The sequence below is a fragment of the Symphalangus syndactylus genome, chromosome 6 (genome assembly GCF_028878055.3).
Source record: "Symphalangus syndactylus isolate Jambi chromosome 6, NHGRI_mSymSyn1-v2.1_pri, whole genome shotgun sequence".
NCBI classification, from domain to species: Eukaryota; Metazoa; Chordata; class Mammalia; order Primates; family Hylobatidae; genus Symphalangus; species Symphalangus syndactylus.
The window spans coordinates 91952580-91969849 of NC_072428.2; the positions used below are offsets into that span (position 1 = coordinate 91952580).

Genomic DNA, 17270 nt, shown 5'->3' on the forward strand with positions numbered 1-17270 from the left:
TGACACATACTTTTATTAGTACTGTTATCATTAATTAAAAGACATATACCATTTGCAGTGGTGCTCTGGGACTGCCATTCAGCAAGTATGTTTTAGCGGTCAGCCGTGTGCCAGGTGCTGTGCAAGGGCCACACCTGAGACAGTGAACTAGACTGGCAGTGTTCCCCACCTCTTTTCATCATCAGGTAAGCAATGCCACAATCAATGACACAATTGCAGGGTGGTGGGTGCCCCCAGGGAGAAGTCAAGGACACCATAGCAGGGGGCTTGCTGGCTGAGGGGGCAGGTGGACCCAGCTTCTCCTGAGGAAGTGACTGCTCTGCTGAAGGCTGAAGGTGCCCAGGACTCAGACAGGAACATGCTCTGTGGGACAGAAGCATCTGGGGGAGAGTCAGGGCCTGAGGAAAGCAAGATGATCAACTCACCCATTAGCCAGTGACCGTCCTGATTTTCAAACTAAAAGTCCACTTTCCAGCAAACCTCCCAGTCGCGGGCCAACCGCGGGGCTTGATTACCCAAGAAGGAATGGTATGGTGGTCAGCCTGGCAAATCTGAGGCCCCGACAGAAGCCAGTTGCCTCAGGCACAGAGGATGAGAAAGAAGTCGCCAGCAGGAGGCTGGGAGCCGCAGAGTCCAGATCACACAGGGCCTAATCCGCCTTGGCCAGTATGTGGGCCTCCATTCAAAAGGCAGCAGGAGGCTGCTGATGGGTTCTAATTGGGCAGAACAACCTGATGTGACGTGGGTTTCTTGTAAATAACACTCTGGCAATGAGGTGAAGACTTCAGAGGGGACAGGCCTTGTGGAAACCACCATTGTGCTCCCTACCCCACTTTCCTCCCCTGGCCTCAGTTCCTCCTCTCCTTACTCTCCATCCTCTGTGTCCTGTGCTGTAGGCTCCCGAGCCCTGGAGGCTGGAGACACCAAGCTCAGCCTTCCTGAACTTCTGTCTTGGGGCAGGCATGAGCCTTTCGGGGAGGGCTCAGGAGGCCTCACTGGTACATTTACTATTCTGTGACAAACCTTCCTGGACAGGTGTCATCAGTACACCAACCCACAACCCTCACTTTCCAAGTTCTCAGACCTTTTCTACAATACCAAGGTGTGGATTGAAAGTTGATCTTATGTCTGTGGAATTAATACTCACTATGCCTAGCATAGAATAGGTGCTCAGTGAATGCTTGCTGAAGGTTGAATAATTTTTTTAGAACTGGTCTCTTCTTTAAATCCAACATCGTTTCCCTGAGTGTATTAGTCCGTTTTCACACTGCTGTTAAAGACATACCCGAGACTGGGTAATTTATACAGGAAAAGGGGTTTAATGGACTTACCGTTTCACATGGCTGTGGAGGCCTCACAGTCATGGTGGAAGGCAAGGAGGAGCAAGTTATGTCTTACATGGATGGCAGGAAGCAAAAAGAGCTTGTACAGGGAAACTCCCATTTTTAAAACCATCAGATTTCATGAGACTTACTCACTATCACAAGAACAGCAAAGGAAAGACCCACTCCCATGATTCAATTACCTCCCACAGGGTTCCTCCCATGACATGTGGGAATTGTGGGAGTTATAATTCAAGGTGAGATTTGGGTAGGGACACGGGCCAAACTGTATCACTGAGTAGGAATGGCTTTCAGCCTGGCAAGCAGCCCTGATGAGTCAGAGTGGGCAATTTGTGATTTTCCTCAGGTCTGTAGCTGTGTCTACAAAGTTCTGACACAGGAGCCTGATACTGTTATTTGAGCAACACTTGGGATGAAAGCTAAGCTTCTGGGACTCGTTCAGGTGCTTTATCCAAAATAAGTCCAATAACTCTTTCTCCTGGACTTTCTCCTCCTCATGCTCAAGCCCAGCCTTTGAAGCCAGCAGGGCTTGAGGAGGCCTGGCCCTGGCTCTTATTTTGGGAAGGCAAGGGCAGGAGCAGAGCTACAATGATGGGGCAGGCCTTCTTGTTCTAGCTTTCCTTGCACAAACAAAGGGAAAAGCTTTCCACTAATATCCTTGGCTGAATTCAGGTACATGGTGTCCAGCTGGTCAGGATTCCTTAGATGGGCTCGGCCTCCACACTGTGAATGTTTGCTGGAAGCATGTAAAAGGCCTCTGCTAGTCTGGGCCAGGACGAGTCCAGACTCCCTCTGCCTCTCTGCTCCAATTGCAACTCCTCTAAATAACACACACACACACACACACACACAGAGCCCACATATCCCATTTGACTCCCTGCCCGGGCTCCTGCTACTCATGTCAAACAGCACATTTGGGCTGTTTCAGCCAACCTCAGCCCTGCAGCCTGCAATGGGGTCCTGCCACTCACCAGCCAGCCTCTTGGAGAAGAGACTCCAGCTGAACTCCCTGCACTGGCCTCTCAAAACCAAAGTCCTTCATGGCCTGTTCTCCACTGACCTTCCCACCAGAAGAGGCCGTTTCCTCATAACCCAACCCCAAAACACATTTTCATTCCGTTTTTAATCTGAGTCAACAAAGATAAAACCAAGGGTTTTTTTTTTAACCACCACCATCATCAAGCAGCTAATGGTATAGGGTGAGAGCTTTGTAAGGTTTAAATGCATAGTTAGGTATAAATACCTTAAAACGTAAAGCAGTCATCTGGAACACACAGCGTTGCTAAGGGGGTAGGGGCAGCGGGGATGATTTTGTCCTGAATTACCCTGCCAAGATATTGAAAACAGCAGCAGTGAATCATTTGAACTACTTCTAGAAGACTAGCTGCTGTGACAAATAATCCTCACCCTCCAACCCCCCCCCCCCCAAAAAGCTTATTCCTCACTCAGGTGACAGGTCAGAAGTTGCTGGTTGGCGGTGGCTTTTCTTGTGCAGTGATTCAGAGCCCTGTGTTCCTTTCATTCTCCAGCTCCACTGTCCCCTAGGAGACTCGCTTCTGAAAGACTGGCCTGTGTGCCAGCAACTCGGACATCCCTGCAAGCTTGTTAGAAATGCAGGATCTCAGGCCCCACCCTAGACCTACAGTTTCGGAGCCATATTTTAAGAAGATGCCCATGGCCAGATGACTCATATACAGATGCTCCTCTACTTGTGATGGGGTTACATCCCACTAAACCCATCGTAAGTTGAAAAATATCATAAGTAGAAAATGCATTTACTATACCTAACCTACCAAACATCATAGCTTAGCCTCGCTTACCTTAAAATGCTCAGAACACTTGTATTAGTCTATAGTTGCGCAAAATTATCTAACACAAAGCCCACTGTGGAATAAAGTGTTGAGGGCCGGGTGCAGTGGCTCACGCCTGTAATCCCAAAACTTTGGGAGGCACATGGATCCTTGAGTCCAGGAGTTCGAGACCAGCCTGGGCAACATGATGAAACCCGATCTCTACCAAAAAAAAAAATATATATACACAAAAATTAGCTAGGTGCAGTGGCACAAGCCTGTAGTCCTAGCTACTCGGGAGGCTGAGGTGGGAGGATCGTCTGAGACCAGGGAAGTCAAAGTGGCAGCGAGCTGTGATTGCACCACTGTATACCAGCCTGGGTGACAGAGTGAGATCCTGTCTCAAAATAAATAAATAATAAAGTGTTGAACACCTCATGTAATTTATTGAATACTGTACTAAAAGTAAAAAACAGAATGGCTCTATGGGTACTTGAAGGATGGTTTCTACTGTATCACTTTCACACCATCATAACATCAAAAAATTATAAATCTAACCATCATTAAGTTAGGGACCACCTATACATAAAAGTTTGAGAAGCCCTGCCCTAGTGCCCCAGAGTCCTCTGGAACCAGATAGCAGAAGGGGAAAGAAGGTCTGGAGCAATTACAGCCCCTTCTTTGCTTCCTCAAGCGACTAGTCACACTCATTCGTATTCCTTTGATGAGAACTAGTCACGTGGCCATAACTGGACCCAAGGGAGCTGGGAAATGTAGTCCCTGACTGGGCAGCTGTCTGGCAGACACCATTCCACACTATGGAATTGGGAGGACAGATTTTGGTAGACAGACATTTCTCATTCACACACAGTACTTTGTGTATGTTTTCTTTTTCCTTTTTGTTTTTTTTGACTTCCTTTGTTGCCCAGCTGGAGTGTAGTGGTGCAATCAGGGCTCACTGAAGCCTCCGCCTCCCAGTTTCAAGCGATTCTCCTGCCTCAGCCTCCCGAATAGCTGGGATTGAGGCAGCCACTACCACACCCGGCTACTTTTTTTATTTTTAGTAGACATGGGGTTTTGCCATGTTGGCCAGGCTGGTCTCGAACTCCTGACCTCAGATGATCCTCCTGCCTCGGCCTCCCAAAGTGCTGGGATTACAGGTATAAGCCACCACGCTCAGCCTTTATTTTTTCATTAGAAGAGAGAATATTTCCTCCTCTCCTCTAGAAACTGCCTTGGGGGACGGCATCATGGGAATTTTTCCAGGTTTCTGTGTGAAGGTGGTGCCAACTGGACTAATATTTCAGACAAGAAGATAAAACATCTTCTTCACCACAAGCCATCATGTTCATAAGAGTCTGTGATCCCATGTGGTTCCCAGCAGTGCCTGCTTCCCCTCACCCCTAACACAGAGGGTATCCCCAGATGACCTTCTCCTCCGAACACATCTGAGGCATCTGACCATAGAGCAGCAAATGTTTTTGTAAAGTGTTGGATAATACATATTTTAGGCTTTGCAGGTCATGTTGTGTCTGTTACAATCACTCAGCTCTGTCTCTGAAGCGTGAAAGCTGCCATAGATAAAATATAAATGAATTCACATTATATAAACAGAGCATAGGAGAACTGACCATCATTCATTTTGCAAGTCTTTCTTGAGCACTTATTAAGCAATGTAATGTCTCTGAACCCAGTCAAAATGTAAACTCCATGAAGGCAAGTATTATATCTATCTTGTTCCTTACTCTAGTCCTTGAACATAGCACTGTGACTGGCACATTTATAGAATGAAAGAGTGAATGGTCAAATGAACATCAAGCAAGGGAAAATTTACAGATTGGAGGAACTACAGCAAGCTATTTGAGGTCCATCCTGGCCAAGAGATCCACATAGTCAAGGTGGCCAGGAAGCCTACGATCAGAATAAGACAAAAGAAAGTCATCCACCAGGTCATAACCTTTGGTAACTTGGCCCAGGAAGGGCCCTTACAGAACAGCAAGGCCTGATGACCCGTTCTCTCCAGTGAGCAGGTGGCCACCATCTTGAAAGCAAAGGCCAATAGCAGGACAAGCAATGCTTGTACATGCAGAAGACAGACAAGCAGGGACCTATTAATAGAGGACTCATCAGAGTGGGGCTCAAAACCTAATATGGAAGCCCTAGACAAGTACAGAGGCCATACTGAAGGGATTGCTAACAGAAAACTTGGTCAGGAGCAGTCACAAATAATGAGGAAATAGCATTAAATCATCATGAGCCATGTGCCCTGACATTTACATATGGCATCCAGTGTTATCCTCACAGCAGTCTTGCATGTTCATAATATTCTCCTTGCACCTCCAAAACGGCTCTTATTAGGTCACGACTTCATTTCAGGACTCTTCTGTAAAGCTACATAGAGTTTCTCAGCCTTAGCTTTAGGCCAGATAATTCTTTGTTGTGGGAGGCTGTCCTGTGCATTGCAGGATATTTATTTACAGCCCTAACCTCTACCCATCAATTATAATGACCAAAAATATCTGCAGACATTGCCTAATATCCTCAGAGGTAGAGGAGATTTGAGGGCCACTGAGCTACAGGAATCCAGACAGTGAGGCATTGGCAAATGATAGACACGTCAATGGAACAGAACAGAGAGTCCAGAAACAGACCCATACATATACTGTCAATTAAATTTCAACAAAGGTACAATGGCAATGCAACGGAGAGAGGATAGTCTCAACAACTGAATATCCATATATATAAGAAAGATGTACCTTGATGCATATGTTATACTATATACAAAATTAAACTTAAAATGGATCAGAGGCCTAAATGTGAAAATCTGAATATGTGATCAATTTGACTTAAATACAAATTTAAAATTTCTAATCTTCAAAAGATAGTTAAGAAAATGAAAAAAAAGTCACAGATTGGTAGAAAATATTTGCAAAACAAAAATCTGATAAAGGAGTTATATCCTTGATATATATTTTTAAGTCTCAAAATTCAATAATAAAACCGAACAACTCAATTCTTTAAAACAGTGGGCAAGGCACAGTGGCTCATGCCTTCAATCCCAACACTTTGGGAGGCTGAGGCAGGAGGATCACTTGAGGCCAGGAGCTCAAGACCACCCTGGGCAACAGAACAAGACCTCCAGCTCTACAAAAAAAAAAAAAAAAAAAGGCATGGTGGCACGTGCCTGTAGTCCCAGCTACCTGGGAGGCCAAGGCAGGAGGATCACTTGGGCCCAGGAGTTCAAGTTTACAGTCAGATGTATCATGCCACTGCACTCCAGCCTTGACAACAGAGCAAGACCCTGTCTCAAAAAAATTAACCAATCGATGAAAAATTAAAAAACAAAGTTGTAAAAAGGCACTTCAACAAAGAAAATATACAGAAGACAACTGTATAATACCATGCTCAACATTATTTGTCATTAGGGAAATACAAATTAAAACCACCAGGTGATACCAATTATACACCTACTAGAATGGCTAAAATTTAAAAACTGACATACATTGTTAGTAGGATACAACCATCTTGGAAAATATTTGGCAGTTTCTTTTCTTTCTTTTTTTGAGACAGAGTCTTACTCTGTCACCCAGGCTGGAGGGCAATGGCTTGATCATGGCTGGCTGCAGCCTCAACCTCCCTGAGCTCAGGTGATCCTCCTACCTCAGCTTCCCAAGTAGCTGGGACTACAGGCACATGCCACCACACCCAGCCAATTTTTGTAGTTTGTAGAGATGGGGTCTCACCTTGTTGGCCAGGCTGGTCTCAAACTCCTGGGCTCAAGTGATCCCCCCACCTCAGCCTCCCAAAGTGCTGGGATTACAGGCATGAGCCACCGTACCCAGCCTGCAATTTCTTATAGAGTTGAAATAGGCTTATGTATTTATTTACTTATTTATTTTTATGTTGAGTTCTAGGGTGTATGTGCAGGATGTGCAGGTTTGTACATAGATAAACCTGTGCCATGGTGGTTTGCTGCAGCTGTCACCCCATCACCTAGGTATTGAGCCCACCATGTATTAGCTCCTTTTCCTGATGCTCTCCCTCCTCTCCCTGCCCTCCTTCAATAGGCCCCAGTGTGTGTTGTTCCCCTCCCTGTGTCCATGTGTTCTCATTGTTCAGCTCCCATTTATAACTGAGAACATGTGGTGTTTCGTTTTGTTCCTGCATTAGTTTGCTGAGGATAATGGCTTCCAGTTTCATCCATGTCCCTGAAAAGGACATGATCTCATTCCTTTTTATGGCTGCATAGTATTCCATGGTGTATATGTACCACATTTTCTTTATCCAGTCTATCATTGCCAGCTTATGATATTTTGTTATAGCAGCCCAAATGGACTAAGGTAGACTTCCTCTTTGACCCACGTGTTATTTGGAAATGCACATCTCCAAATGTTTTGGGATTTTCCAGCTATCTTTCTGTTGTTGATTTCTAGTTTAATTCCATGTGGTCTAACAGCATTCTTTGTATGATTCCTATTCTTTTGAATTTGTTAAGGTATGGCTTATGGCCTGGAATGTGTTGTATCTTGATGAATCTTCATGTGAGTGTGCAAAAAATGTGTGTGCTGGTGTTGTTGAAGTTATCTATAGATGCCCATTATATCTTGTTGATTGATAATGGTGCTGTTCAGTTCAGCTATATTCTTACTTATTTTCTGCTTGATGGATCTGACTTATCTCAAAGTCCATGGTCAATCACTATACTCACTCCCTTACACACACTCTCAAATCCCTTACCCCTCTTTGCTTCTGTGCATAAACCACAATTGTGGTCCAAGCCAACTCTCTGCAGGTACCTTGCCTATCTCCCCATATATGTTGGAGAAAAACATTCACCATGCTGACTGGTATCTCTATAATTCATAACCACTAACCTCAAGTGGGCCCTGCATGCTGCTGGGCAAACAGGCTGACACTCCTTGGTCCATTCCCAGGGATAGACCCATTCCATCCACCTCTCATGGATGACTATTTCATACCTTCTCATTTCCCTTCAAATTGCCAACACCTCCTCCTTAATCCTTGCTCTCAGCAGATGACCTTGCTTCCTAGTTCACATTAAGAAATTAGAAGAATTTTCTATCACCATATCTACACTCGTATTTGTGCCCTATACTCTGCCTCCAGGCCTTTCACTCTCAAGTACTTGCCTATGCCACTAGCAAATGGCAACCCCTGCCCTTCTGGGCTAGACTGAGCTTGCCTGCTCAGGGGCCATACTGCAGCAATTCTCCTCTCTTGCTCCTGCGTCATTCATTTGTCCCTCTCTCTTTGATCTTTCTCATCAGTACACAGGCTATGTTTTTCTTTGGGAGGCTTTTTCATTCCTTTTTTCCTCTAGGGAAGTTGTTTTTCCCCACGATAGCCACATGGCTCTCTCCCTCTCCTTCGTAGGTCCTTACCCAATGACACCTCTCAGGGATGCCTTCCCTGCCAAAGCTTGCAACCCCCCTGTGGCGGGCACACCCTCAGGTGACCTCAATGAGCCCTTGAAGAGTCCCTCTCCCCTTGAGTGAGGACAGAACCTGTTCCTACTTGCTTCTAACTAATAAGATATAGCAAAGGTAATGGGGTGTCACTTCCTTGAATAGGTTACATTACATGACAAGGTGATGGGCTGTCACTCTCCTGGTTATGTTACATTATTGAAAGCTCCATCTTAGCAGACTGGAGCAAGAGATTGTCCTCGCTGGCTTGAGGAAGTAAGCTGCCATGTTGTGAGAGGGCCCATGGAACTAGGAGGCCTCTAGGATCTGAAGGTGGCCTCCAGCAGACAGCCGTCAAAAAGCAGGGGCCCTTAGTCATCTGAAAATCTGAATATATAACGTGGACTTAAATCAAAATTTAAAACCTCTAATCTTAATTTAAAACCTCAGTCACACAACCATAAAGAAATAAATTTTCGACTGGGCATGGTGGCTCATGCCTGTAATCCCAGCATGCTGGGAGACTGAGGCGGGCGGATCAGTTGTGGTCAAGAGTTCAAGACCAGCCTGACCAAGATGGTGAAACCCCATCTTTACTAAAATACAAAAAATAGCTGAGCATGGTGGTGGCAAGCCTGCAATCCCAGCTACTCAGGAGGCCGAGGCACAAGAATCCCTTGAACCCGAGAGGTGGAGGTTGCAATGAGCCGAGATCGTACCACCGCGCTCCGGCCTGGGCAACAGAGTGAGACAGAGAAAGAAACAAAAGAAAAGAAAGAAAGGAGGGAGGGAGGGAAGGAATTCTGCTGACACCATGAATGAGCTTGGAAGAGGACTCTTCTCTAGTCATTTTTCAAATGAGAATGCAACTGCTGACACCTTGATCACAGCCTTGTGAGGCCCTGGAGAGAAGGCCTGGTGAAGCCATGTTCAGACTCCTGGACCCACAAAAACTGTGAGACAATAAGTGTGTGTGTTGTTTTAACCTGCTATGTTTGTAGTAATTTGTTATGCAGAAAAATAGAAATCTAATATACCCTAGGCTGGGCGCGGTGGCTCACACCTGTAATCCCAGCACTCTGGGAGGCCGAGGCGGGTGGATCACGAGGTCAAGAGACAGAGACCATCCTGGCCAACATGGTGAAACCCTGTCTCTACTAAAAATACAAAAATTAGCCGGGTGTGGTGGTGTGCGCCTGTAGTCCCAGCTACTAGGGAGGCTGAGGCAGGAGAATTGCTTGAACCCAGGAGGCAGAGGTTGCAGTGAGCCGAGATTGCACCATTTCACTCCAGCCTGGTGACAGAGCGAGAAGACTCCGTCTCACAAAAAAAAAAAAAAAAAAAAAAAAAAAAAAAAAAAAAAAAAAAAAAACCAATACAGCCCAAACACTCCCTGGGACTCTTTTCTATTATTTATCTTTTCACCTTAGCACTTACCACTTTCTGACATATTTTCTATTTCACCAATTTCCCTTGCTGATGTCCTATGACATGTCCCCCATGACTCCCACACAAAAGTTCCACTAAGACAGGGATTTTTATCTTTTTGTTTTCTCTGCCATTATAGTCTCAGCACCTTCAACAGTCTCAGTAAATGTTTGTTGAGTGAATGAATACATGAATGGATGCTAAATCCTATTACCTGAGCAGAGAAATTCGTCAAACTTATATATACCTCAGGGAGGTAAGACAGAAAAGATAACAGGTTTGTTTCGTTTTCAACTTGTTGTTAAGGAAATGTTTAAGCATTGATTCTACAGCTCATGAGCAGCAGGGGAAAAAAGCATTGATTCAAGACCACTGTGATGTTTCCAAGTAATCGCTTCTTACACGTGTGGCTTATTCCAGGGGCAAATTATAAATTTCTAATTTTTAATTTTTATTTAGTTTTTCGTCATCTAATATATAATTGTGACTGTCTCCAGTATATAATTTCTTAGAGCATCATTCTCTGAGGCCTTTTAACTTGACTCACATTTTAAAAATACATTTCTCATCAACCCTAAGTACACACTGATACCCACATACACAACTGAAAAGTTTCCCAAAGTAGTACTTATTCTTTTAATGTGCTCTGATTGTTTCCCATTCTGTTGCATTCTGTTGTATTTCATTTTTTAAAACTGGACAAGACCCGCTGGTAGGATTGACAAGACCAATTCTCAGTTGTCAAGCTTCTCCCAGGTTTGGATTGCTATGGGTTTAACACTATTCTTCCTGGTGTCTATAGTGAGGCCCCCTCTTCTGTGCTGCATGGAACATAGAAATACCTGCGCTAGCAGCTAGGGGAGCTGGGGGCAGCACTGGCATTTTCTTGTGAAACTGACATGGAGTGAGCCTGAATTGAGAGCCGCCCGCCTCTACTGCAGCTGAATCAGAGAAACACCAAGCCCCGGAGGCTCATCATCATTAGTTTGTGTGTTTCTATATTTCAAAGACTCTATAATATCCAAATAACTATCGCAACTAATCTTTAATCATGGTCATGTCTCAGATGTCTTAATGGTCCCTGAGTCACCAGTAGTTGGCCTTTGAATCTCTGATTGTAAAGTGTTTAAAAGAATCCCTGAAACATTAGCCACCTTACATGATTCCAAATGGCATAACTTGTGAAGAAAATGAAAAATTACGGTAAAACACTTTTCATATAGCATGAACTAATCAGTGAGCCCAGAAAAGCCGATGTTGATGAAGCACCATCAAGTTATGGCATGAAATGCCACCTGCGGGTAAATCTGGGTCTAATTTGCCTTTGCAAGTAGTTTTCTATTTATTTGAATGTGAAATGAATCCTAAGGATGGCAGATGATAAAGATGCTGCCCCTTCAACACTGATTTGATTGGAAGTGCATTTGTCCTTTCTTTGATCGTGTAGTTTCAGAGAATTTTTCAAATCTTCCTTTGTAAGTGTTAGCCCAGCAGTGCAGGCAGAGGGGGAGATGCCCCGGCACCTTCCTTCCTCACTGCCTTCGCCCCACCGTCCTGCCTGAAGGCCGAGATGCCAGGGCAAGGAGGGGAGATGCAGAAAGCCAGAAGAGAGAAGTCAGGAGCCGGTGAGGCCGAGCATGCTTCTTCTCATGCTTTTTGGCTCACCTCACCATTTTGGCCCCCGTTTTCCTTCCCTTTTGGCTTTGTCCCTGTTACTGTGATTCTTAGTGTCAGATGGCCTCAGCTCTCCTGTTTAATGGACGTCTCTGCTAATGTAACATTCTCTTATCATCATGTGGAAGCAACGGCCAAATCCACAATGTGGGTGATTCTACAGGACAAGTGGCCCAGTTTCTTCACCACATGAATAATAAGGTGGAGGTGAAAGGGAGGAACGGCTATAACATAAGAGATGAAAGACATTAGTCAGATTCAGTCTCTTCTCAAAGTAGAGACAGGAGTATAGTGGATCCCCAATTGTGCATCACTCACCATCAATGTGTATCAATATTTTGTTCTTCTTGCTTCAATTATTCATTCCAACAGGTGTGTGTGTGTGTGTGTGTGTGTGTGTGTGTTGTGTATAGTAGCTATGTTCTCAACGTGTCCCCCTAAATTCATGTGTTGGAAACGTAATCTCCCCAATGTAACAGTGTTGGGAAGTAAGGCCTTTCAGGAGGTAAGTCACGAGGGTTCTGCCTTTGCAACTGGATTAATGCCACTGTGGAAAGGGCTTTGGGAGTGAGTTCTCTGTCTTTCCCTCTTCTGCTGCTCTGCACGTGAGAACACAGTCTTCCTCCTCTCTCACCCTTCCACCTTCCATCATGTGAGGCCACAGCAAGAAGGCCCTAATCAGATGCTGATGCCTTAATCTTGGACTTCCCAGCTTCCAGAATTTGAGAGAATACATTTCTGTTCTTTATAAATTACCCAGTCTCAGGTTTCTGTTATAGCAACACAAAACAGACTAAAACAACAATATTTTAAAGTAAATCCTAGAGTTTCTATTATTTCATCCATAAGTACTTTAATGTACGTCACTTACAAGTATACTTTGGCAAAATGTTTTCAGCCTTTGACAAGGGGCTCTACTGGAAGCATCCCTGACTTTTTTTTTTTTTTTCCTAAGAGTCGAGGTCTCATTGTGCTACCCAAGCTGGAGTGCAGTGGCACTCCACTGAAGTTTGAGTGCATTACAGCTGCAAACTCCTGGGCTCAAGTGATCCTCCTACATAAGCCTCTTAAGCAGCTAGGACTACAGGCATGTGCCACCATGCCTGGCTGTTTTCATTTTTTGTACAGAAAGTGTCTCACTATGTTTTCCAGGCTAGTCTCAAACTCCTGGTCTCAAGTGGTCTACCTCAGCCTCTCAAAGTGCTGGGATTACAGGAGTGGGAGCCACTTTGCCCAGCCCCATGTGTCTCTAAATAAGGGTTTACTCTAAGGACAGTGCTGACATTTATAAAAACACATTGTTTCTCTCCCCAGATCCTCAGGATAAAATTCCTCCTGGACTGTGGTTAGGAGAAACTTCACAATTTCTCACCAAAACACTAAAACTTGGGTATCTAATCAAATGTTCTTTATACAAGATCTGCTAGGAAGCTTAGATAAAAAATCTGTGGCCAACTATGTCATATAACTACACATAAGGAGATGAAATTTTCTATTACTGTTATTTCCTATTCTAACATGTTCCTCTTCTTGTTGTTCCTTTTTCTTTCTCATCCACTTCAAATTTGTGTTATCTTATTTATTTTTATATCTCTGTAAGCAGAGGTATGCTGGTGTTTCACAACTAGTTCTCTGAAAAAAATGCCTATCTATGTATACATTTATTATACATTTTGCTGCTATAAATGATGTATTTCCCACAATAAGCAAATAATAGTAAACTACATAATACTCTGTATTGTAAATTCCATGCAGCCAATTGATTCTCACATATGCTTTCATTGAACTTTGTCAAATCCTTTATCCATAGCTAACGTACAGTTGCAACTGACACCTCTAGACACCTCTTCTCAGGGAAGAGGAAGACTCTGACCTTTGGCTTCCAGATCCATGCGTTTTAAGATCTCCTGAGCTATGTTGGCTCTGTTCAATTCTCCCTTCCCTAGCTGCCTCCCCGAGGGCTTTGTCTAGTTGCAACAAAATCATGACATGTTTCTCTATGGACGTTTAAGGCCTCTGAAGCACAGTAATGATGAAGTGCATGGCCCTGGACAGAGAGTTGAGGGGCTGAGTCCTCGATTGCCAATCCCTGCCCTACCCCTTGTAGACTGTGTAAACCCAAGACACGTTATCTCTGCATTTCTTTTCCTCATGGGTGCAAATGAGAAGGTTAAATTAGATAATCGTCAAGGTCTCTTATAGCTCTAATATCCTTTGGTTAGGCTCTTATTAAATATGCATCAGAGACATTTGGCTGTAAGCTTTATTTTCTGATAATACTAAACTCTGCCCCTGTGTGCACAGCCCTTATAACTTGCTGCTTGCATAATATGTTCATTTGCTCACAAAACAATAGCAATATTCCCTCTAACAACAACCTTCTATTCAGTGACTGCCTTTCTCTTTTTTTTTTTTTTTTTTTTGGAGATGCAGTCTCACTCTGTCACCTAGGCTGGAGTGCACAGGCACAATCTCAGCTCACTGCAACATCTGCCTCCTGGGTTCAAGTGATCCTCCTGCCTCAGCCTCCTGAGTAGCTGGGACTACAAGCACCCACAACCATGCCCAGCTAATTTTTGTATTTTTAGTAGAGATGAGGTTTTGCCATGTTGGTCCGGCTCGAACAGGTCTCAAACTCCTGACCTCAAGTGATCTGCCCGCCTTGGCCTCCCAAAGTGCTGGAATTACAGGCATGAGCCACTGCGCCTGGCCTCAATATTACTTTTCTAAGACTTACTGGGAGGCAGTCATGAAAAAATAAAATAATTTTTTTAAAGCAAAAAAAAAAAAAAAACCCCACAAAACCACAGCAACTCCCTTCAACTCCCTTCACTCCCATCTCCTTTTGCCTTTTCTCACATATTCAGGTGCATCAGGCTTATGGAGTCGGCTCAGATCCTAAGTCCTCTACTCTTGGGAATGAACGGACTTTTATCTGCCTGGATTTAGAAGCCAGGTCCTATTGACAACATGCTGTTAAGAGTTCCAAATAACCTTTAAGTAGCTAAATGAAACGATCGTTGTCCACCCTGATCCTACGTGATGTAAGTGTTGTTTGTGAGGAGATGAATCACAGGGCAGTGCTTCACTAACCGTTCTCATTAAACTTTCAAGGTTCTGGACTCCAGGCTGTGGCGTGTTTATTTCTGCCTACACCTTCCCCTCAGACAGGTTTAGTGCCCATCATTCTCCTGCAGAGGGCATCCCAGAGCCTAATGCGCCCAGTCTTTCTTTTACTTATTACCTTTCAGGCTCAAACTCATCCACCTGTTTCAACAGAACAACAGCTGAGAAACAGAGCAGGCCTTCTCCTTCACAGACCGCTCAACTCCTGCCTCGCCTCTGCCTTCTGTACAGGCTTGATAGTCACGTGCATGGTCCAGAGGCCTCCACGTGCAGAGAACACGACCAGGCTGCCAGCCTCTTCCCCAAAGCATCCTGGGTTTCTTCTCTGAGAGTGCCACAGCATTCTCTCTCCTTTAAGGCCTTGGGTGTGTTCACAGAGTCTCATCGTAGGCTACCGCCCACTGGCACCTCATGTAATCTCAGTGAAACCAGTCACGTTCTGGGCATCCAGGACCATGAGGATAACCCTACAGCCACTTCATATTACTGTGCCAAGCACATTACCTCACTTAATTCTCACTTAACTCACTTAATTTAACCCCCAGAGGGCTGATATTCAGATGGTTGGCACCAGTAAGTCCTAATGAATTATTTATAATCCACTTCTATTCTCATTGGCCTGGGCCATACCAGTTGTGAAAGGTATTAAATATGACCTGGAGGTAGATGCCACTTACAGTTTTCAAATGAGGAGACGGAGGCCCTGAGTTATCCTGGAAGAGCGGGAGGGCACAAGGCATTTCTCAAAAGAAGACACACAGAAACTACAACAGGGATCATCACAGCAGACAGGAGGCAGAACCAGACTGCAGCTCTGACTTGGACAGACAGAGCAGCATACGCAGGCTCACATCATGAATTTTAGCTCCAGAACAACTGCAGGAATAAACCAGGAATCCTGAGAGGACCCACAGACCCTCTTGAAGAAAGCAGACTGCTCCTGCAGGACCCAGGAGACACCCCACATACTGTGAGTGCCCCAACTGTGGAAGTGGGAAAAGGAGACCCTCCGCCCCGGAACACACACCCCCACTGGGGAAACTGAAGGCCTAGTTTGCGAAAGAAGTTTCCGACCTTACCTGGAGCTGCGTCAATTTAGAGAGCCGAGCGAACTACAAGGGTAGAGGAAGCGGTGGGAAAGGCCCTGTGAGCTCGCTGGGACCCCAAGCAGGCCATTCCTACCTGGCACCACAGGGATCCTTCAGGAGGGCAGCGAGAGGTGTGGGGAAAATGCCACAGGGAGAAGGAAGTCTCCAGCTGAACCTTCTAACAATTTGAACCAGGCGAGAAGGCTCCTGGCCAGAACTCTGGGGAGAACGCTAATCCAGCATGCAGACTCCACAGGTGGGGGAAGAACTGAGCCCTTTTCCTTTGCAGCTGGGAGGTGGGTAGTCTGGGGCAATTCTCAGCCCCGCTTGCCCACTGCCTGGAAACAGATTTGGTGCTGTTAGGGGAGGCACCGTGGGAGTGAGACCAGCCCTTTGGATTGCATGGGAGCTGGGTGAGGCCTGTGAGTGCTGGCTTTCCCCCACTTCCCTGACAACCCGCATGACTCAGCAAAGGCAGCCATAATCCTCCTAGGTACACAACTCTATTGACGCAGGAACCTTACCCGCATTCCCGACAGCAGCCACAGCAAGACCTGCCCAACCAAGGAGAGTCTGAGTTCAGACACACCTAGCCCTGGTCCTTCCCTACCCACGCTGGCAACTGAAGACAAAGGGCATATATTCTTGGGAGTTCTAGGGCCCTGCCCACCGCCAGTTCCTCCCCATACTACCACAGCGGGTGCTCTCTGGAAAGCGCCACCTCCTGGCAGGAAGCCAATCAGCACAAAAATAGAGCATTAAACCACCAAAGCTAAGAACCCTCACAGAGTCCATTTCACCCCCCTGCCACTTCCACCAGAACAGATGCTGGTATCCATGGCTGAGAGACCCATAGATGGTTCACATCACAGGACTCTGTGCAGACAACTCCTAGTACCAACCCAAAGTCTGGGAGGCTTGCTGGGTGGCTAGACCCAGAAGAGAGATAACAATCACTGCAGCTTGGTTCTCAGGAAGCCACATCCATAGGACAAGGGGGAGAGTACTACATCAAGGGAACACCCCATGGGACAAAAGAATCTGAACAGCAGCATTCAGCCCTAGACCTTCCCTTTGACAGAGCCTACCCAAATGAGAAGGAACCAGAAAACCAACTCAAGTAATATGACAAAACAAGGCTCTTTAATACCCCCCAAAATCTCACTAGATCAACAGCAATGGATCCAAACAAAGAAGAAATCCCTGATTTACCTGAAAAAGAATTCAGGAGGTTAATTATGAAGCTAATCAGGGACGCACCAGAGAAAGGTGAAGCCCAATGTGAGGAAATCCAAAAAATGATACAAGAAGTAAAGGGAGAAATATTCAAGAAAATAGATAGCATGAAGAAAAAACAATCAAAACTTCAGGAAACATTGGACACATTTATAGACA

General features: G+C 45.2%; 1 long non-coding RNA gene across 1 annotated transcript; it reads right to left on the minus strand.

Moving 5' to 3' along the window:
- Positions 1–9875: 9875 nt before the first annotated feature.
- LOC129484819 (uncharacterized) lies at positions 9876–16883 on the minus strand. Its single transcript, XR_008658533.2, has 3 exons — positions 15970–16883; positions 15465–15663; positions 9876–11885 (listed from the first exon to the last, which is right to left on the minus strand). It is a non-coding gene; the product is annotated as an uncharacterized lncRNA (long non-coding RNA).
- Positions 16884–17270: the final 387 nt, after the last annotated feature.